Source organism: Macaca fascicularis, chromosome 4 (genome assembly GCF_037993035.2).
Source record: "Macaca fascicularis isolate 582-1 chromosome 4, T2T-MFA8v1.1".
NCBI lineage: Eukaryota > Metazoa > Chordata > Mammalia > Primates > Cercopithecidae > Macaca > Macaca fascicularis.
The window spans coordinates 99,776,460-99,799,695 of NC_088378.1; the positions used below are offsets into that span (position 1 = coordinate 99,776,460).

At 37.9% G+C, this 23,236-nt stretch overlaps 1 protein-coding gene across 12 annotated transcripts in view; it reads left to right on the forward strand.

Moving 5' to 3' along the window:
* The window catches only part of FILIP1 (filamin A interacting protein 1), a 311,264-nt gene that overhangs the window by 256,102 nt on the left and 31,926 nt on the right, over nucleotides 1–23,236 (forward strand). Inside the window, exon 1 of one of the 12 annotated variants that reach the window (XM_074037619.1) lies at nucleotides 11,940–12,087. The exons of 9 other annotated variants lie outside the window; for them this stretch is intronic. The gene's annotated coding sequence lies outside the window, so the exon portion shown is untranslated. Of the gene's footprint in view, nucleotides 1–11,939; nucleotides 12,088–12,256; nucleotides 12,409–23,236 lie in introns of those variants that run through there. 2 more of the 12 variants (XM_074037620.1, XM_074037621.1) reach the window with 2 other exon arrangements.

The following is a 23,236-nucleotide window of genomic DNA, read 5'->3' on the forward strand; positions in this document are numbered from 1 at the left end:
GGGCTTAACTTGGTTTAACTGAGAATTTTAGTTAATTAGATTCAGTATATTTAGGCTTTTATAACCACCACCACCACCACGATCATAGCAATAGAACTTGGACCAGAAAGAACCCTAATGACATTGTGGAGTGACATTGCTGTCTGGTGTAAATATCCAGGGTTCCTCATCTTGCACCAAGTGGTTTAAGGACACGGACACATGTGAGTGGGTTAAGGAGTGGAAAGTTTAATAGGCAGAAGAAAGGAGAGAGGAGAGCAGCTGTCTCTCTCTTGTGAGAGAGAGGTGCCCAAAAAGGAAAAGATGGCTGACCACAGCAGATTTTATAGGCAGGCTTCAGGAGGCAGTGTCTGATTTACATAGGGCTCACAGATTGGTTTGACCAGGTGTGACGTTTACACACCCTAATCTTATTATGCAAATGTTTTTCCACTTGGCCAGCACCAGCTTGTCTGCTCCTTACTGTACATGAGGCTGGCAAAAAGATGACACTGCCATTTTGAACAGGCCTAGTCACAGGTAGTATATTCCTATGGGCACAACTGGGGACATTCACCTGTGCGAGCTTCCAGCTTGCTTGTTTATGTCTGCAGTTCGATTTTATGGGCTGCTCTTGGTTAGAAAAAAAAAAGCTGGGGGCTGTTTTTCATTAAAAAGAAAACCTTACCAAGGACTTCCGTACTCTCACTATCTGCCTAAGTAATTTCTTTGTAACTCCTAGGTCAATTGTACAAAAGGATGAGATAATAATCAAAGAAAACTCACTACAAGAAAAAAAGTGTTGAAAGGGAGGGCTTGAGCGAAAATGGGCAAGAAATGTACTTTACTGTAAATGATTTCAACAAGCTATGTAAGAATGCCTTAGTCCTGGTGTTTGATATGCGTTATTTTAGAAAAGTCCTAAGAAAAGCAACAGTGGAGGACAGTATTTGGCATTTAAATATGAGAAATAGTGGGAACCCAGTAAGGGTAGATGTTCGTGTTAGCAGACTTTCTCTAGCTCTGAACCAGTCATTGAGAGAGTTTATCTTTTTAAATACATTTTTAATTTTTTTTATGTTTTAGAGTTGGTGTCTTGCTCTTTTGCTCAGGCTGCATTGCAGTGGTGTGATCAAAGCTCACTGCAACGTCCAGACAGTTGATCTCTTTCAAAAAGTTTTCAGGATATCACCAGATAGTCCCTGAAACTCTTAAGTTCCTGATTTGCTGAAAAGGCCTCTACTGAGAGAAATGGAGGCAGCTCCTTTCACATTGCTGTCATTCTTTTTGTCATGTGGCCCTGTAAATTCTGGTCACAACCAGTTAGAGAAGTTGACAACTGTCCTGGACAAAGGTCACAGAGGTCTCCAATGCAAGTGCCTCCAGAGCCAGCTGACCCAACTCTTCAGCATACATGGCATGAGTGGTTGAAACTGCTAGACTGAAGAGACCATTCTCTGATTACTAGAGAAAGGTAAAGTTTCGCTCAGACTAATTGACCCCATTTTAGTTTGTAGACCCAGTGTTGTCAATTCTTAAGTTTCAGAAAATGATAGAACTCTAATTTTAGTAAGATATTCCAGTTTTTCAATGTTGACTCAAATTGATAAAATAATGTGTGGTGAACAAAGCCGTCTCCTGGCCACTTTGTCTTTAAAGTGGCTGGTTTACAACCTTTGATGGCCTAGGCATTAGAGAGACTAAGGTGGATGAGGTGGCAGGGCATGTGCTGTCTGATGGTGGTCAGTTAATCCATTGAGACCCTCATGAGGCATACAAAACAGAAAGAAGAAAGGACAACAGTAGCCTAGAAAACCACCAAAAACCAAACAACAAACAAACAGAAAACCACTCCAGAACATAGAAATTCTCAGAGTGAAGAAAGCCACATCATATCTGGGGTTACAGTGGATGCCTATTTCTGAAGGGATGACAAGCATTGGGCCACAAGCATTGCTGTTGGGTTATTGGAACTGCAGGTGTATGTTAAACAATGATGAACAATATTACAGTTCTCTTTGGGCCTGTTTGACTGTGGAGACAGTTTTCTGTATTTATTCACTTTTTAGGATGTTCTTTCTAAGAACTCCCATCATCTTAAGTAACCTGGGTGGCTCTGCTCTTACAACCTCAGAGACCAAGGGTTACAATAATGAAATTGTTATAGCTTTCACATTATCATTTGCTTATGCTCAATTATAAAAAATGTACTATAGCATGATAGTAATTGGATGTTTTAACCTAGTATTTTCTATTTCCTTGTGACCTGTGCCCATTTGAGTAGTCACCCAAGAGCAACCACTGCCTCAAGAGAAATTTGTCGCGACTAAAGGGGAGAACAGAAATCAATGTCTGGTGTATAGGATCAGAAGCAAGGATCCAGGTATAGCATTAGACAGAATATGTAATCAAGTGGATCCAATTTTTATCACCCCTCTTCTTTCCCATTTAGATAAGATATTCTCTGAGAGGATAGAAACAAGGAAGCAAGAGAAGTTTATGCTGTAGGAAGGGGTAGTCCAAAATAAGAGGCTCTGTTTGGTGCTTTTTTGTGGAGAGTGGGTGGGGGACAAAGATGGACAGTAATATAAAACCCAAAGAGGGTTAGTGTGGAGAATTCTAGACTGAGGGGATTACCAGGTGGAATCCAAGAGAATCTTAGTTTGCTTGGTCTGCCATAACAAAATACTATAGACTGTAGCTTAAGCAATGGAAATGTATTGTCTCACAGTTCCAGAGGCTGAAAGTACAGGATGCCAGAATTGTTGGGTTCTGGTGAGACCTCTTCTGTTGGCTTGTAGATGGCTGCCTTCTCCCTTTGTGCTCACGTGGGCTTTTTCCAGTTCACATGTATGTAGAGAAAGCTCACTCTCTTCCAACTCTTATAAAGCCACCAATCCTATCAGATTAGAACTCCAACCTTATGACCTCATTTGACCTGAATCACCTCCTTAAAGTCCTGTCTCTAAATTAGAGCACATTGGGGATTAGGGGTTCAGCATATGAATTTTGAGAGGCACAAATTAGTCTTTGGTCCCTCCATGAATTCAGGAGAAAAAGAGTAAAAATGGTGTCCAATATGTTTAGTTGGAGAAATCTTGATACAGCCTCAGTTTCCTGCCACTCTAAAAGAATATCTAGATTTTTCCCTATGCCTTTGAAAGGCCATGGAAGTAGCTGAGGCAGGGCTTGTCAAGAGCATGGAACTGCGACTGACTTGGATCAGCAACTTGGACAGATTGGCAACTGAGATCAGAGACCACAGTGTGCATCTCAGAGGATGCCTGTGTGGAAGAATGATGAGCAGATGACCTCTCAGCCACCTTCCTGATGGTTCCAGAAGTTAGTCACACTCCAGAAATGAGGACTTGAAGCCCTAGAATGAACTCAGGAGATCCTGACTTGACTGAAGTCTGAATTTACTAAAGGAAACTAGGCTTGGGTGAGCATACCCAGAATTAACTAAGATGAAGTTTCTGTCACCTGTGGAATGGGACCCCAAATAGAAATTATAAAGGATATAGAAAAATGAAGATCGTTGTATTTCTCGCACACGTGAGTATGAGGCCTGCAATTAGTACCACTTCATGGGTAAAATAATCTGTATGTGTGCTGAGGAGAAATAATGCAGTATTGAGGCATTTCAGATTAGATATGATGTGCTTCTAAATATCTTGTGACCTTCAGAGGATCATCTGAACTAAGTTTTACCTCTTCAACTGCAGTCAATTTCTTCTCTAGGTTACTCTAGCTACACAGTGTGAGACCCTCATGAAATCTGTCACCTAGAGATAGTTATTTTCTTAGTCTCCTGCATTTCATTTAGAGACAGATAACTCTGAATTCAGTTACTAAGTCTATCACTTATGGTCTATGACTTTGGATAGGTTATTTAACCTGTCTGATTTTTGGTTTCCTCTTAAATAGAATGGGGATAACTAAGTACCTATCTCATAGCATTTTATGTTCATGAGATAATGAATATATAGCCCCATTCATAAGGCATAACATGTAATACCTAAAGGGATAATTTCTTTTACTTATCTGTGTATTAAACTCTTGCAGGAAAACAATACAAATTTCACTAACTCATGATTTACAGTTTATCAAACTAAGACATTTTGAGAACAATGCAATACGTAGCAAAAGTAAACTCTTCTATTGTTTGAGGGTAGTTGTTTTTGTATTTAATTACATGTAGACTCAGGAAAACTGAAAACCTACTGCAGTTAGAGACGTCAATAAAGGGAAGTAGCAAAGTATAAAATTACATGGAATCAATAAGCAAAAAATCAATAGTTTTCATATTTCCAAATGACAAAATAATATAAACTATATTGCATATAAACTATATTAAATATAAAACATCTAGGCATAAAGCTAAGAATGTGAAAGACCTACATAAAGAAGAATCTTAAATGCTACATAGAGACATGAAAAAGACTGAGACCAATGGAAAGGATCATATTCTAGGACTGGAGGACTCAACATCATAAAGATGTCAAAGACCTGGCACAGTGGCTCACTCCTGTAATTCCAGCACTTTGGGAGTCTGAGGCAGGCAGATCACTTGATCCCAGGAGTTCAAGACCAGCCTGGGCAACATAGTGAAACCTCATCTTAAAAAAAAAAAAAAAGTAGCCAGGTGTTATGGCACACACCTGTAGTGCCAGCTGCTTGGGAGGCTGAAATGGGAGGATCACTTGAGCCTGGGAGGCAGAGGTTGCAGTGAACCAAGATTACACCACTGCACTCCAGCTTGGGTGACAGATTGAGACCTTGTCTCAAAAAAACAAAACAAAAAAAAAACAAAAACGAAACAAAACCCCTCAAGTCTCCCAATATTAATTCACAAATTTAATGTAATCCTAATATCAAATTTTTAATGTAATTCTAAAAATACCTTTTTTTAAAGTATGGGAACTAAATTAAGGGATTCTAAAGTTCATATGAAAAATACATAAGCGGCTGGGTGGGCATGGTGGCTCATGCCTGTAATCCCAGTACTTTGGGAAGCCGGGGTGGGTGGATCACTTGAAGTCAGGAGTTCGAGATCAGCCTGGCCAACATGGCGAAATGCCATCTCTCCAAAAAAAAAAAAAAAAAAATTCCTGGGCATTGTGGTGTGTGCCTATAATCCCAGCTACTAGGAAGGCTGAGGTAGGAGAATCATTTGAACCCAGGAGGCAGAGGTTGCAGTGAGCCAAGATCATGCCGCCGCATTCCTGCCTGGGCGACAAAGTGAGACTCCACCTCGAAACAAACAAACAAACAAACAAACAAAAAAAAAAAAACAAAAACCCATAAGGAAAAATAGTCAAATTTTGAAACCAAAAACAAGTAGAAACAAAAAATTTTCCAGGCCGGGCGCGGTGGCTCAAGCCTGTAATCCCAGCACTTTGGGAGGCCGAGACGGGCGGATCATGAGGTCAGGAGATCGAGACCATCCTGGCTAATACGGTGAAACCCCGTCTCTACTAAAAAATACAAAAAACTAGCCGGGCGAAGTGGCGGGTGCCTGTAGTCCCAGCTACTGGGGAGGCTGAGGCAGGAGAATGGCGTGAACCCGAGAGGAGGAGCTTGCAGTGAGCTGAGATCCGGCCACTGCACTCCAGCCTGGGTGACAGAGCAAGACTCCGTCTCAAAAAAAAAAAAAAAAAAAAAAAAAAAAAAAAAATTCCAGCAAAAACAAAAACTCATTTTAAAGCTACAGTTCATAAAATAGCATGGTATTGGTACATGGACAGACCATTAGAGCTGATGGAGCTTCTGGAGATAAGATTATATAGATATAAAAATGTAATATATTTTAAAGATGGCATTCCAAATCAGTTGGCACAAGTTGGGTCCCTTAGTAATGACCATTATTATAGTCATCTTTTTGTATGGCTCCTATACTTTATTTGTAAACATGGGGAACAACTCATCGTATTTTAGTGAGAGTATTTTCCCCTGACCTAATCTAATGTCTACCATTTCAAGAGAACCATCCATATAAGAGTTGTGCTTTGTGTCAGAAGAAACTTTAGCATTTACATTTTAAGTTTCCAAAGAACAGATAAATTCTTTGTAATAAAAAATTATATTTGAGGAATAAAATAAAACTATGAAATATATAGCTGGAAAATCATGGCTTACTTTCCATTTTAAAAAGCAATATTATGATTTTTAGCCATATAAAATCTTATGAGAAATAAAATATGTGGTAACTAGAAGCATCCTTTGGAAGAGGAAGTGCTGGAGTTATTTTGCTAAGGTCATAAGTTTATTGCTGTATTTCTATAAATTTGTTTATTTAAAAAATAAAAAGAAGTGACAGGACACACTTTGTGTGTGTGTATATATGTGTGTGTGTGTATATATATGTGTGTGTATATGTGTGTGTGTGTGTGTGTGTGTATATATATATATATTTATTTTTTAAGACAGACTCTTGCTCTGTCACCCAGGCTGGAGTGCAGTGGTGTGATCTCAGCTCACTGCAACCTCTGCCTCCCAAGTTCAAGCGATTATCCTGCCTCAGTCTCCTGAGTAGCTGGAACTACAGGCGCCCACCACTGTGCCTGGCTAAATTTTGTATTTTTAGTAGAAACTGGGTTTCGCCCTGTTGGCCAGGCTGGTCTCGAACTCCTGACCTCAAGTGATCCACCTGCCTTACACCTGCCTTGACCTTCCAAGTGTTGGGATTACAGGTGTGAGCCACTGCGCCTGGCCTCCTCACACTTTATATCTTGAAAGGATTAAACACAGCTTAAACTTACTTATTAGAATAATCTGTAGAATATTATTTTTCTTTTCCCAACAGCTGCATAAAACAAATTGCTTTAAATGAGGAAAAAAAGCGAATATGAAGAGCTGTGCCTAATAGTCTACCAAACTGAAGGATTTAAAAGCATGCATTTTTTTTTTTTACAGAAGTTGTTGTGTGTTATTTAGCATCTACCAAACTGAAGGATTTAAAAGCATGCATTTTTTTAACAGAAGTTGTTGTGTGTTATTTAGCAGAGTCCAGATACAAATTTACTTATTTTGAAAGTCTAGCACAGATTTACCCTATAATTTCTAGATGAAAGTAGATTGTGAGTGATTCAGTTTTTGTATATAGATGAAAATTCATGCCTATTTTTCAGAGAGATAAATAAGCATTAATTAATCAGACAGTCCTCAGGAACCAGAGTAGATGAGACATTTTAAGAAACACACAATGAAAATCATCAGGCAATAACAAACAATCCAGTTAGAACGGGACTTTAACAGACAAATTTTCCATCAGTAGTTACAGCTTCAGAGTCTAGCCACGTGACAAACATTTAGACAGTGAACAACTACTGCTTTGTCGTAACAGATTTTAAAAATGCTTTCTGGGCCGGGCGCGGTGGCTCAAGCCTGTAATCCCAGCACTTTGGGAGGCCGAGACGGGCGGATCACAAGGTCAGGAGATCGAGACCATCCTGGCTAACACGGTGAAACCCCGTCTCTACTAAAAAATACAAAAACCTAGCCGGGCGAGGTGGCGGGCGCCTGTAGTCCCAGCTACTCAGGAGGCTGAGGCAGGAGAATGGCGTGAACCCGGGAGGCGGAGCTTGCAGTGAGCTGAGATCCGGCCACTGCACTCCAGACTGGGCGACAAAGCAAGACTCTGTCTCAACAACAACAACAACAAAAAAAAAATAAAAAATAAAAATGCTTTCTGACCTATCAATACACTGAAACTATCACTAATCCAGGCAACTGTAATGATTAACTGTAGATCAATTCTAACTTTAACAGACGTTCTTTATGTCAGAAATGCAAAATCGAAGTCTCCTATGGATGTTTTTTCATGAATTGAAGCATCAGTGAGATGCATACATTTCAGAGAAAATAAATTAATCCAGGTTATAGAAGCAACTGTATTAAAAGTGAACACTTCCAACAACTGAGGGGAGTTTTTGTTCCCCGCATTCCAGACTAGTTGGTTTGAGTTTTTAATTGATCTAATCGCTTATTTCAGCCTCATGGACAAAATCGGGTATGGAAAAGTGATGTGAGATTATTCTTCTATAATAAAAAAACTCTGGGAATTCTGCTCTAAATTGGCAGAGATTTGTCATCACAATAAATAACAAGTAAATATTGTTTTTGCATAAACTTATACATCAAGAAAAAGTTAAGAAAGGAAAGTGCTGGAAAAATGTGTTGTCTTGTATCACTACAGTGAATAACTACATTGTTTTTGTATTTTTACTTCTTTTCTAGAGTGGAAGAAGGTAGTCAGATTAGCATTAGAAATCTGGGACTCCAGAGAGGAGGTTGAAACTTGGGAAGGTGGTGTTTTCAATGTTTGGAGATTGCTCCTCTTCTGGCTCTTTGACTGTGTGTGCACGCTTTTTCCAAGAATGCTTGTGTTTGGAAAGTGCTTCATGGTGGTGAAAAGTTTGAACAAAAAAGATTAATCAAAGTTTGGGTCTTTCATGCTCAGTGCATAACATATTCAGCTCTTGGATGTGAACTCTTAGCCAAGAAACTATTCAAATATTATTCAGGGGCTGAATGTGAGCTTTAACTGAAAAGAAGAGGTCAACTTTACTTAGTCTTAACTCATTCCTCTTAAGTTCAGAAATGCTGTGCCTTAAGGATTTTAAAAAATATTTTCTGCATAGCTCCTAATATCATATAAGAGGTCACTGAGAGTTCCTTTTATTTATTTTATTCTTAAATGCTTAAGGAAGCACATTCATTTGACCTGAAGTATGAAGGAAACAGGAAATGGTAGACTATGACTGCACTACATCCAGCATGCTCTTAGAGGGGAGGAATGCTCTAGTCTACCTAGTCTTTGTCATTTAGTACATTGTGACTAAATAACACACAACAACTTCTGTAAAAATCCTGTATTCAAATCAGGAAAGTGTTCTTATCTACACTACCATTCCTCCATCCAGTACTTTCTGATTTACTCAGCTTTCCAGTGCTCTCAGATTTTTCTCACTTCTCCTGGAATCTGTAACATACTGTAAGTTTTGGATCACGTTACTCCCAAGGAAGAAGGCGTAATTGTGGGAAGAACTGTTGTCCAGACTTGATACACCATTTCCAAGCTTCCAAGGTGGCATCCTCAAAGAATGCACCTCTGCCCCAACTGAGGAAGGCAAGTGCAGCGCTTCTATATATCCTATGATGTTCTTCTTCCTGCCTGCTCACTCCAGCCCTGCAGTGCCTCCATTTCTTGAAATTCTGGAGCACACCCTGCTCTGCTACAAAAAAAAAAAAAAGGTTCGTGAGATGAAAGCATATTGCATTGGCAAGCCCAGTGATTGCCCAAACACGTTGAGAAACTTCCAACTTGCCATATGCTAAACTAGATCTTTTTCATAATTCAGGAATCATGTCCTCTTTACATCTCTTTTCCTTATCAATTTGAAAAAGAAGCAACTGAAAGAAGACTTGTTTTAAAGAGTCACGAGGTCAGGTCATAATGCTTAATGGCAACCAGTTACTTAAAGGATGATAGGAGCCTGGATACTCTATCTCTAGGATCCAGTGCTTTAAAAAGTTGTAATTGTTTTTAGAAGATTCCCACTCATAACTGGACTTAGGACTCGACCTAGGGACCAATAATCACAATAATACTTTCCACATGCACTATATTACATTGTAGTGTACATTTCAGTTAATAAGGAGTTGAAGAAAGGTTGTATATGATTCATAGAAAAACAATTAGGTACCAGTGTCTAAGACAATGTCTGGTCCTTGGTGGGCAACCAATTAAGTATTTGTTGAATGAGTGAATACAAGATACTTCCTGAAAACAGAAAGACACAGAAAGAACCCTGCCCTTCAGAAGCTAATAGTGGGACGTTTCTTGTTACTGTAACTCTAGGGAGGGTTACAACACCATTTAAACGTCTCTGGGTTCCAAGAGGCTTCTAATAAACAATGTTATTTAGCCAAGGGAGTGTTAATTAATTTATAATAAATATAGCCATTTTGAGTGAATCTTTTAAATTAACTTTGAATATAATCATTTAGTGGTATTAAACAGGGAGGGAAAAAAACCTGTCTGTGATTGACGTTTGTGGTATTTTTTAAAAAGGTTTTTTAAAGGTAATAAAACATTTCCCCTTGCTATTATCATTTGTCTCTAAATATTGATTTAATATGGCTTGAACATGAGCAATGCCTCCCCAGGACTATAATTCAAGTTTGAATCACTAGAAGCAAACTGAGTACAAGATGCCACTTGACTATATAATCAGTCCTGACCCCTTGATTCCCATTTTTTTTTCACATGGGTTTATGTTGCTTGTCAAAATTAGACCAAAAGATTATATTTTCACAAACTGCCTACCATGATCAAAATTAAACTGTGCAGAAACATAGTATATATTGTGGGTCCACTACGCATCAGATTCTGTGGCCTTGACTTACATTACTATATTTAATTCTTATAACAACCCTGTAAGTTAAAACCCATATCCCTGTTATACAGCTGAGTTAACTGAAGCCACAGAGCTATAAAATATACCCTTTGGTTATCTTCCAAGTAGTTGGCAAGCCCAGATTAAGTCTATCAATCAATTGCCAAGATGCCTCTTCCCCCAGCACTAGTGCAGCCTTGCCAGGCAGTGGCAGTAGTTTCTTGTTTTCTTCTTCAATGTCAGTTTCCCCACCCATATTAAAAAATAGCTAAAAAACCAAACAATAACTAATTGGTTAGTATCTGTAATTTTACCTTAACAATGAACATTGCTTTATGTAACTTTTACAGAAAGCTACATTATTTGATTATAACTCTGTAATGAAAACATATTTATTTAGTACTACAACCTTTAAACATGCAATAATTATTATATTCAGTTCAGGCTATTAAGAAGTTAGACATATTCTTAAAGAAAAGGGCATGACTGAACATTAGGGATGTAAGAAAGCAATGATCTTGATGTTATTTTTTTCGTATTCTGTCATATGCCATATGCCATAACATAATGGCTTATACTTATGTAGTATAAAAGATATCTGAAGACTTAAAAATGCTCTGCAAACATTTAATTCTATTAACTTAAAGTTAATTTGACTAATTTATCTGGTATTGTGCTTTTATTCTGTAATTGAAGTGAAATTTCATAACATAAATGACATACATTTCTATGCATATGGCTTAGAAAAAATTATACTGGAATTTTTAATTTACCTAATGGCTTTTTGACTAGATTTATCACTCATACACTCTCTCAGGAAGAAGGAAAAAAGGAATGAGGGGAAGGAGGGAGGGAGGAAGGGAGGAAAGAAACAATGGGAAAAAAAGAAAAGAAAAAACAGAGAAGAGGGACAACTGATTTGAAGATGATAGAAGCTTTTGAAAACATTTTATATAAATGATGATACAGATATTCTTCTAACTTTAGCTGCATGTATTCACCTACTTTTGTTTGTGCGGGTAGCAGTTTTTGCCATTTAAAAACACTTAGGGAAAAAAATTCAAGTAAAAATTCAAGACAAAATGATTTTTAAAATGAAAAGTTTTGGCATTCTGTAGCCCATACTGTAGTGTTTTCATTTAGATACCATGTACATTAACTGGCATTTTAGTTGAAACATGAATTTTCTCCTGTTGGCTGAATCATAGATTAGGCTCTAGTGGGATCCCTATTTAAATTCCAATATGTGCTGAATAGCTGTATAGAGTTTAGCTAGTTTGAAAAATCGGGAGTGAGGCCCATTTGACATTTTCTGCATATCTTTTCTTTATTTCATTCTTCCTCCCCAGCTGTATCCCTCTCCCAATGCATTTCCCTTAGCGTGGAGTGTAATTCCCGTTCACTTGCTTTGCTTCTTAAGAGCTGCCTTCCCTTCCAGTCTTGGGTAGCTCCACCCCTTCTCACAGACCAAAGTAAATCTGCACAATAATGAGCCATATAAGGGAGGAATGACATCATCAGTTAGTGGTCCCAAGCTGTTTTGCACAACATTCACCTTTCATTGTTCTGATGACAGGGCTGGAATGTGACGGTTAATTCCCTGTGGAGTAGGGGGCTGAGCAAGGCCTGCAGCTGTTGAACAAACTTCAGTACCCCCTTATAAAAAAACAAAAACAAAAACAAAGCTACTATGCTTCCTAGTATTAAGGTAAGGAAGTCAAGATCTGTTTTGATTTAAGCAATGTTAGTTACTCTTGTCCATGCGCATTTCATTTGTTAATAGGCTTACTTGGCAGTAAACTCATTTCTAAGTGTTACTGCAAAGAGCATCTTGGAAGCTGGGTTTGGATATTTGTAGAGCCCTGACTAATCTGACAAGGGCTGTAAGAACTCGACAACCTTTCAGTTTGCAGCTACAGGTTTTACTGAGTGTGGATGGTGACAAGCCTTGAAAATTACCAGCTTTTTGTGACTTTCCTTGATGCCTCAGAATCCTTGATTGGAACTGTCCAAGATGCACCTTGTTATGGTATGAAGAGTGCTCCTGGTTTTCTATGGTGGGGGAAGTAATCTCATCCTACAGAAACCTTGGGGAGTTTGTATCAGAACTGAAAAATCTCTTGTCTTACTACCAGCAGTCCTACTAATGTGTTCTGAAGGCTTTTAACAGGCAGCCTTTCTATATCCTGTAAATGTATCTTCTAATGTATGATTTCTTGATGAGCAAGCAACTAATTTCAAGTAAAATATTCTTCCCAAAAGTTTGTTGTTATTGTTGTTGTTGTCATGTGGATTTTCTACAGCTCTCTCTTTGCATGTGTGGAAAAGGCTTGTAAAAGTTGGCAATGAATTAGAATGCATAGCGATCCAAAGAAAGCCGTGTTTGTTCTGAAACACTCAGTGTGGCAGTGATAACAAGAATAATAAAGTAAATAGGAGGTTTGATTTCAAAGTGGGAATGAGATTAAAGTTTGGATTATGTTGAACAAATGTGTAAAAAGTTGAACTTTAGTAATTTTTCAAAATGCCAAAAAACATTGTCTAAGTTCAGCAGAGTGTATAAAAATAAATAGCTTGATTTAGTGCTCAGTAGGGCTGAAAGATCTGTGAGTCTTTCACAAAAGAACTTCATTTGGCCAAAACCAAATTTTTATAGTGTGATTTTAGATTCACATGACCCGTTTTATAGAAATTTGAAATAGGGGCAGATGGTATGGTTTTCATTTGTGTAGATTTAATTTGTGTAACATTGGTTGTTAATACTGTTTTGTCTCTGTGTTTAAAGTGATGAATATCTTGAGTTCAACTATGATGAAAATCTTGGGTTCACTACATTGATCTTCCTGGATTCTTAATTCCATGTGACTAGATGAACTTCTGTTTACTTGTAAAATTAAGTATCCTTTCCACAACAGAATGATGCTCACATTTGTTTTTTTTCTAGATTAACGATAGTCAAGATCAATACAAAATTGAGTCTGAGGTTTTGGAGTTTTGTTTATTGTTTTGACATTTTATTTTTTGAATTAGTTTTAAAGTTGTTCCAAAACTGGGTGAGATAATTATTAAATAAATGTTAACGTAATACTTCAAAAACTTTAGCAAAATTTTACATAAGCTTATATTTAAAACTTTTTAAAAGACCTTTAAATGTCATGGCAATAAATTCAACTGCCATTTTAGAAAGAGAGAGGTTTACTTTTCTGAGTAAGTAAATGAAAACACACCAATAAGTGATGTATATACTTAAATTAATTTGCTACCTAAGTACCACTATGTTATTTTAAACAATCTTATTTGTGAAAATGGATTTACCTGAGACAGATTAGTAGTATCTTAATTAAAAGTTTTACAATAAAATGTTTTTATGTTGTGAGCTCCCACACTATATAAGCTTAAAACCATGACTTTTGCCCAGCACTGTATAAATGTTTGTGTGGAGTAAAATGAGATGTATGGTAGCTTTATGGATTGTCTCCAACTTGTTTGACTAGTCTCAGAAAACCTCATTCATGCTGCCAGCTCCTCCTGTTATGTTCTGTGTGACCACAAGTGCATCCCATGGGGGAAAGGCTCCTCACACTGTGGGAGGTGTATGTGGGAGGAGACCCTCACACATTGGAGACCTTCATACTGCAAATTCAGGGACTGAAAAACCTACCTGCTTCTAATATCCTCCCTGCCCTCTGGCTTTCCCTAGGGAATCCCTCCATTTAACCTATTTCTGAGGGAGAGAATTTCCTATGGCAATACGCATTTCCTAAATATAGCATCCCATAATTGGGTGTGATGAACCTGGGCAACACATTCCTTAAGAATGGGATATGGAAGGCCTCTTTGAGTTGGGGAGAGAAGGTGAAGGGGCCACCTGGAAGGGAGAGCCCAAGGTCACACATTTAAGTGACAAACTTGTATGGTTCATGGCTTTGCCTGTTCCTAGTGAAAATTATTAGGTAAATTCATTCACCTAGCTGATTCTTTATACACATTATCAAAAATAAAGAATACTACCTGCTTTTTCTTGTTTTGAAAGTATTTTATCTGACCAATCTGAGCGGGTGTTTGAAAAGTACTTTGAACAACATAGAAAATAGGAAAGCACCATAAAAGGCATATTGTTGTCTCTTTGGGGAAAGGACATAAGAACAGAAATCTGAAGGTTGAGAAAGAAGAGCCCATGAGACTACGGTAAACTGCTGTCTTGGTTCGTTCAGGCTGCTCTAACAAAGTACCATAGACTGGGTGGCTGATAAACAACAAAATTTTTTTTTCTCACAGTTCTGGAGGCTGAAAGTTCGAGATCAGGGTGCCAGCACAGTCACGTTCTGGTGAGGGTCCCCTTCCTGGTTGCAGACTTCTGTCTTTTCCTTATATCCTCATGGGTGAGAGCTCTCTGGGATCCCTTTTCTAAAGGTAGTGATCCCATTCATGAGGGCTCCACCCTTCTGACCTAATCACCTCTCCAAGGCCACACCTCCTAATACCATCACATTGGGGGTTAGGGTTTTAATATACAAATTTTTGAATGTGAGAGGATATAAACCTTTAATTCATTGCAGTCGTACAGGTTATAGCTTACAAGGGCGCCTGACCAGTGAAGGAATAGGAGCTGAAATAGAGTTGCAGCATGGCACTGATTCCACAGAGAGGAAGGAGATCTTTCCAGTTCTGACAAATGTGCCATATGGGTTATACCCCTGAGAGCAGGAGAAGGGTATTGGGAAGGCCAACAACTGCAAAAGCTCTGAACAACTACTTCCTCCATCCATGTTCCCATCCATGGAGTAGCCTATATTTAAAGGATAACTGGCATTTAACATAGCCTTGCAATATATATATATTTATTCCTATCCCCTAATGCACTGACAATGGAGAGGAGACATTCTGCCCATCTTTGTTGAATTATTGAGTTAATTAATGAATCATGGTTATATTCTATATGAGACAAGGAGCTTCATACTAGAGTGTGTGATCAGAGAATTTTCTCTCAGTGATTCCCAAATATGGGCCTCCAGGATGGTCAGAAATTATCAGAAAATACCAGCCATTTCTATGGCTCATAGGAGCAAACAACTAACAATTCCCTAGACTTTAATTTTTATTATGACTAAGTGTTATTTACTAGTTACATATTGAGCAATTTATTTTACAACATATATAGCATTTATAAATTTAAATTACCATGTTACCAGATTTTCTTGAAGACTAAATCAGTATTTTACAATGCAGTCTAGCTGCCACCCAGTTTGCAAATACCTACAAGTTTCTGCTTACCTAGTAGTAGGAAATGTAATCATCTCCGAGATGTATAATTTGTTATTAGCCATGAACCTTTCATGGTTTTCAGTTCTCGCCATCTATGCATTTTAAAGGTAAATTACTATGGATTAAACGTCACAGTTTAGTTTGTTGGGGGTTGTTGGGCTAACCCACAGAGAGTCCATAATGCAGATTCTCAGTTTATAATTTTCAACAACTAGTTCCAAGGACCATCATCAATATGCCTATCCTAGAGCAGAATTATACATAATTCCCTCAAAATCTGATGAAAAATAAAACTTTATTTGTGATAATTTGCCTGAGCTTTGTGTGTTTGCTATTTAAATTACTTGAATTATACTAGCAAAGTAAATGTAATTAAATTACTGGATTAAAAAAAAAATTATAGGATATATAATAGTTTTATAGCTTAAAATCGTAAATATAACTACAGGATCTTCTCTTATGAAGCAAAAGCAGTTCACAAAAGCTGCTAGCAACAAGTCTACTGATTTTTTCTCTTCTCTTCCAATTTTTTATCACCAAGTTCTTTTTTAGAGTGGGACTATGTGAAACAGGCCTTCCTGCACTGGGCTAGGTCAAAAATTTGAGATCACATGCTCCAAAATGTTGCTGGTCTTTATAAGACAAGAGGAGAAAACAAGTGTACAAGGGCTTTTGTAAACTCATCTTCACTACTAAGAAATACAAAACAAAAATAAAGCTCAAAAGTTTTTGTCCTGATGGGAAGGATTCACTATTTCTTTTTTTTTTTTTTTTTTTTTTTTTTTTTGAGACGGAGTCTCGCTCTGTCGCCCAGGCTGGAGTGCAGTGGCCGGATCTCAGCTCACTGCAAGCTCCGCCTCCCGGGTTTACGCCATTCTCCTGCCTCAGCCTCCCGAGTAGCTGGGACTACAGGCGCCCGCCACCTCACCCGGCTAGTTTTTTGTATTTTTTAGTAGAAACGGGGTTTCACCGTGTTAGCCAGGCTGGTCTCGATCTCCTGACCTCGTGATCCGCCCGTCTCGGCCTCCCAAAGTGCTGGGATTACAGGCTTGAGCCACCGCGCCCGGCCGATTCACTATTTCTTTATAAAAAATGATTCTCTAGCACTCAGAAATCAAAGCTGGAACCAGGGTGAGGCAAGTGAGGCTCTCGCTTTGGGTGCAAAATTTAAGGTGATGCCAAAAAACTCAGTAATCGAGATATATTATATTTTAATGAATTATTTTAAAAGTATCAAAATTAATGCAAAAAATTTACGATGAAGAAAATATCAAAATTTCAAGTGAAGACAGGCTCTGACTCTGCAGTTGTACAACCCAACCCTCATCCACTTCTCTCTCATCCCAGCCCTGCGTAGTATATGAAGGACACTGATTAATTTTGGATAACTATAATAATAATCACCATATTGAGGAACTGAGGTAATTTATTCAGAAGTAACATTCTATAATTGGATCATTTGTAACACAAAGGATATGCTTGAGGTTTTGGATACCTCATGTACCCTGATGTGATTACTACACACTGTATGACTGTATCAAAATATCCCATATACCCCATAAGTACATATACCTATTATGTACCCACAAAAATTAAAGATTAAAAATTAAAAAAATTAAAAGGTAATGCTCTTTCTGAGTTATTTGGTAAAATCATGCTGTATTATGTTAACAAGGTGCTTAGCTCTGTACTGTACTCTAGCTGGGAAAAAACGCATTGTGACTAAAGACTTCAAACTACATGCAAGCTTGACTCTTTTGAGGTTCATTCATCTTTAATTACTATCATGCCCTTATGAGTTTTAACCTGCCCTCTGTCTTGGAAGACAGAGAAGCATACACAAGGGGAGAGTTGAAGAAAAGCAAAAATAGTGTTCTGAGAAGGAAATTAACATGGTCTGCCTAAGAAACAAGCTTAGGATGACTTTTTGGTGACATTTGTGTTGCAAAACAGAGTCCGATGGATTAAGATGGGGACAAGTGACAAAATCTTTTTTTTTTTTTTTTTTTTTTTTTTGAGACGGAGTCTCACTCTGTCGCCCAGGCTGGAGTGCAGTGGCCAGATCTCAGCTCACTGCAAGCTCCGCCTCCCGGGTTCCCACCATTCTCCTGCCTCAGCCTCCCGAGTAGCTGGGACCACAGGCGCCGCCACCTCGCCCGGCTAATTTTTTGTGTTTTTAGTAGAGACGGGGTTTCGCCGTGTTAGCCAGGATGGTCTCGATCTCCTGACCTTGTGATCCGCCCGTCTCGGCCTCCCAAAGTGCTGGGATTACAGGCTTGAGCCACCGCGCCCGGCCGACAAGTGACAAAATCTTAAGGAATCAAAGAGACAATTGATGCTCTGGAGCTAATGCTGATAAATTTGGAAATGTGGTTGAAAAGTGGGAGTGTCAAGAATGTTGGTCAAAAGGAGCCCTGAAATCTTACACCACCTTGTTCCAAGGAAGAGAAGTAAGAATGAATATAGGCAGAATGTCCCCTTAAATATTTAGTAGCACAGATTGACAAGTGTTCCAAGGATGGTGGTTATCACAAGAATGGGTAATCAGGATAAGCTTTAAAAAAATTCTCACTTCCCATTTCCTTCTCCCAAACAGTTTGTCCTTAGACCATAAGAAGAAAGATAAATTAACAAGTATCTGTGGAGTAGGACAGAGTGAGAATACTTTCTCTAGCATAAGTTTGACTAAGTATCAGAAGGATTTCAATAAGGAAGAAAAGTAAAAGTCTCCAACAAACTAAATTACATAAACATGGAAGGGAATAAGAGAATCACCCACAGTCACAGACAAATGTGAAAGTTCCATGGCACTGTGAGGAAAGTAAAAATACAACCAAAGACCAAAGGAGCTGAGACTGGAGGTGAGAGAGGGGAGCTAAAGATTACAAAGGAGATTTAAAAAAAAATGTTATTAACTGGGCACGGTGGCTCATGCCTGTAATCCCAGTACTTTGGGAGGCTGAGGTGGGCGGCTCACTTGAGGCCAGAAGTTTGAGACCAGCCTGGCAAACATGTGAAACCCCGTCTCTAGTAAAAATACAAAAATTAGCCAGGCATGGTGGCGCGTGCCTGTAATCCCAACTATTTGGGAGTTGAGGCAGGAGAATTGCTTAAACCCGGGAGGCCGAAGTTGCAGTAAGATCATGTCACTGCACTCCAGCCTGGGTGACAGAGTGAGACTCCATCTCAAAAGAAAGAAAGAAACAAACAAACAAAAACATTATTACAGAAAATTTCAAACATTTACAACGTAAAGAGAATAGTATAATGGACACCCATGTACCTATCACTAATCTTTAACAATTAATTAACTATGACCAGTCTGGTTTCATCTATTTTTCACTCCCCTGAATTATTTTGATATAAATTTCAGATATATAATTTCATTCACAAATATTTCAATGTGTACTTCTAAAAAATAAGGACTCCTAAAAATAAAGGACTCTTGCCATAATCCATTATCTAACCTAAAACTTAATAATCATTTCTCAATAATACAATTTTTCCAATTATCTGATTTAAAAAAGTAGTTTGAATAAGAATCCAAAAGGTTACAATTGGTTGATATGTCTTCTAAATTTTTAAAAAATCCATAGGTTTCCCTTTCTGCTCCCATTTTATCTTGCAATTTATTGATTGAAGAAACTAGTTTGTTTATCCTATATAGTTGCCCACATTTTGGATTTTTCTGATTGCATCATCATGAGGTCATGTAGCAGTTTCTTGCTCCTATCTTTCCTTTAAACTAGTAATTAGTGGTTATAGGAGCTTGATTTGATTCAGGTTCAGGGTTTTTTTGTTAAAAGAATCTTTCATGGGTGGAGGTTTGTATACAATGTCTGGCTGTCTCTTTTTGAGAAACACTGATGAGCATTACCTACATCCATTATTTCAAAATGGTGGTATTCCAGAGTTACCTCTTTATTTATGCCAATAGTGGCATATTTTCATTTATTAATTTATAAATAATAAGGAAAAACAAAGAGTTTTAAATTAAGAAGAAACATGTTAATATATCTCTCTTAATGTTTATATAGGAAAAACAAACTAGTATCTTATCTCATATATATATATGAGGGAGGTCTGAAGAGTGTTTTGAAAGGCTCTGTGCATTGACCTTTTTATTTTATATTATTATATAATATATTTTATTATATATTATTATATGTATAATATTTTATATATATACACACATATATGTGTATCTATATCTGTATATATATTCACACACAAAAAACCCTTACTGATCCTGCCCTACCTGTTTCCTGTGTTCACTTTCCTGTTTCTCCTTCCTTTTACAAGCAGAGTGACATGTTCTGATTTACCCTCTTTTAGGATCATTCCAGCTTCTGGGAAGAGAACAGACTGTGGGTGGACAAGAGTGGAAGCTGGGAGTCAGATTAGGTGGCTCTTGCAATAATCCAGATAAGAGATGATGGTGGTTTGCGCCAGGGGGATAGCAATGGAGGAAGTGAGAAGTAATTGGATTCAGGATATATTTTGAAAGTAGAATTGACAAGATTTGCTGAAGAATTGAATGTAGGCATGTGACTCAAGACGGCTCTAAATTTCAGTCCTAAGCATCTGGAAGAAGTGGTTGTAGGTGATTGATTTGAGGAAGATGTGGTTTGAACAGATTCATGGGGAAGATTGGGAGCTCAGAAGAGATAAAGAATGAACAGCTCAGTGGGCCCAGAGCTAATTGAATGACAATGTCCACGCCACTGAATGGATTGATGTCAGCAGGAGGGAGATCTGGAGAGTGCTTTGAAAGGTTCTGTGCATTGACCTGCCTATTTAATTAATAATTGGGGTCATCTCGCCATCGACACAATGCTAGGTATAAGCTGATATTCTGGGTGACAAAATAGAGTCCAAGGGGCATCTTGACAATTCTAAGATAAACTGAATCAAGCAAGATGAAGTTAACCTAAGCAGAGTCTTGCAAACCTGAGCTGTCCAGGCAATATCCATTTGAGCAATAGCATTGTTATTAAAGCACAGTGTTTGTGCAAACAGATCTGATTCAAAATCCCAACTGCCTCTTCTTAGTCATGTTCTCTTGATTAAGTTAAACCATAATTTACTTTATTTAAAAAATGGTACAGTATTGCCTTGCTCAAAGGGAATGAAGATTCAATAATAAAGTTCTCACACTACCTAAGAGACCTTTCCTTTTATTTCATGTTTTCAAAATTAGGTATTAGCAAATATTGGAGTTGGGATGGGCTTTATTTAAACTTTATTTTATTTCAATAGTTTTTGGGGAACAGATGTTTTCTGGTTCAGAGATAAGTTCTTCAGGGATAGCTCTTTAGTGGTGATTTCTGAGAATTTGGTGCACCGATCACCCAAGCAGTGTACGCTGAACCCAGTGTGTAGTCTTTTATCTTTTACCCTCCTACCCTACTTCCCCGAGTCCCCAAAGTCCATTATATCATTCTTATGCCTTTGTATCCTCATAGCTTAGATTTCACTTGTAAGTGAGAACGTATGATATTTGCTTTTCTATTCCTGAGTTACTTCACTTAGAATAATGGTCTCCAACTCCATCCAGGTTGCTGCGAATGCCATTATTTTGTTCCTTTTTATGACTGAGTAGTATTTCATGGTGTGTGGGTCTATCTATCTATCTATCTATCTATCTATCTATCTATCTATCTATCTGTATCTCAACTTTTCTTTATCCAGTCGTTGGTTGATGGCATTTAGGCTGGTTTCATATTTTTGCAGTTGCGAGTTACACTGCTAAAATATGCATATGCAAGTGTCTTTTTCATATAGTGACTTCTTTTACTCTGGGTAGATACCCAATAGTGGAATTGCTGGATCAAACGGTGGTTCTACTTTTAGTTCTTTAAGGAATCTTCATAATGTTTTCCATAGTGGTTGTAAACAGTTTACATTCCCACCAGCAGTGTAAAAAAGTGTTTACACATGATGTGATCCCTTTTCACCACATCCATGCCAACATCTATTTTTTTTTATTTTTTAATTATGGTTATTCTTGCAGGAGCAAGATGGTATCTCATTGTGGTTTTGATTTTGCATTTTCCTGATAATTATGTTGAGCATTTTTCCCAAATGTTTGGAAATGTTGGCTGTTTGTATATCTTCTTTTGATAATTGTCTATTCATGTCCTTTGCCCATTTTTTGATGGGATTATTTATTTATTTATTTATTTGCTGATTTAAGTTCCTTTTAAATTCTGGATATTAGTCCTTTGTCAGATGCATAGTTTGCAAATATTTTCTCCCACTCTATGGGCTGTCTGTTTACTCTGCTGTTTGTTTTGTTTTGTTTTGTTTTTTGAGAGTGCAGTGGCGCAATCTCAGCTTACTACAGCCTCCGCCTCCCGGGTTCAAGCAATTCTCCTGTCTCAGCTTCCAAAGTAGCTGGGGCTACAGGTGTGCGCCACCAAACCCAGATAATTTTTATATTTTTAGTAGAGATAGGGCTTTACCATGTTGCCCGGGCTGGTCTCGAACTCCTGACCTCAGATGATCCAACTGCCTTGGCCTCGGCCTCAGCCTCCCAAAGTACTGGGATTACAGGCGTGTGCCACCGTGCCCAGTCTGATTATTTCTTTTGCTGTACAGAAGCTTTTTAGTTTAGTTAGGTTCCATCTATTTATCTTTGTTTTTATTGCATTTGCTGTTGGGTTCTTGATTATAAACTCTTTGCCTAAGCCAATGTCTAGAAGAGTTTTTCCAATGTTTCTTCTAGAGGTTTTATGGTTTCAGGTCTTACATTTAAGTCGTTGATCCATCTTGAGTTGACTTTTGTATAAGGTGCAATGAGGATCCAGTTTCATTCTTCGACATGTGGCTTGCCAGTTATCCTAGCACTGTTTGTTGAATAGGGTATCCTTTCCCCACTTTATGTTTTTGTTCGCCTTGTCGAAGATCAGTTGACTGTAAGTACTTGGCTTTATTTCCAGGTTCTCTATTCTGTTCCATTGGTCTACGTGCTGATTTTTATACCAGTACCATGCTGTTTTGGTGAATATGGTCTTCTAGCATAGTTTGAAATCAGGTAATTGATGCCTCCAGATTTGTTCTTTTTGCTTAGTCTTGCTTTGGCTATATGGGCTCTTTTTTGGTTCCATATAAATTTTACGATTGTTTTTTCTAGTTCTGTGAAGAATGATGATGGTATTTTGATGGGAATTGCATTGAATCTGTAGGTTGCCTTTGGCAGTATGGTCATTTTCACAATATTGATTCTACCCATCCCTGAGCATGGGGTGTGCTTCCATTTGTTTGTACCATCTGTGATTTCTTTCAGCAGTGTTTTGTAGTTTTCCTTGTAGAGATCTTTTACCTCCTTGGTTAGGTGTATTTCTTTTTGTTGTTGTTGTTAGGTATATTTCTAAGTGCTTTATTATTATTATTATTTTTGCAGTTGTTATAAAAGGGATTGAGTTCTGATTTGATTCTCAGTTTGGTCATTGTTGGTATATAGCAGTGCTACTGATTTGTGTATAGTGATTTTATATCCTGAGACTTTACTGAATTCATTAATCAGATCTAGAAGCTTTTTGGACGAGTCTTTACGATTTTCTAGGTATAGGATCATATCATTGGCAAAC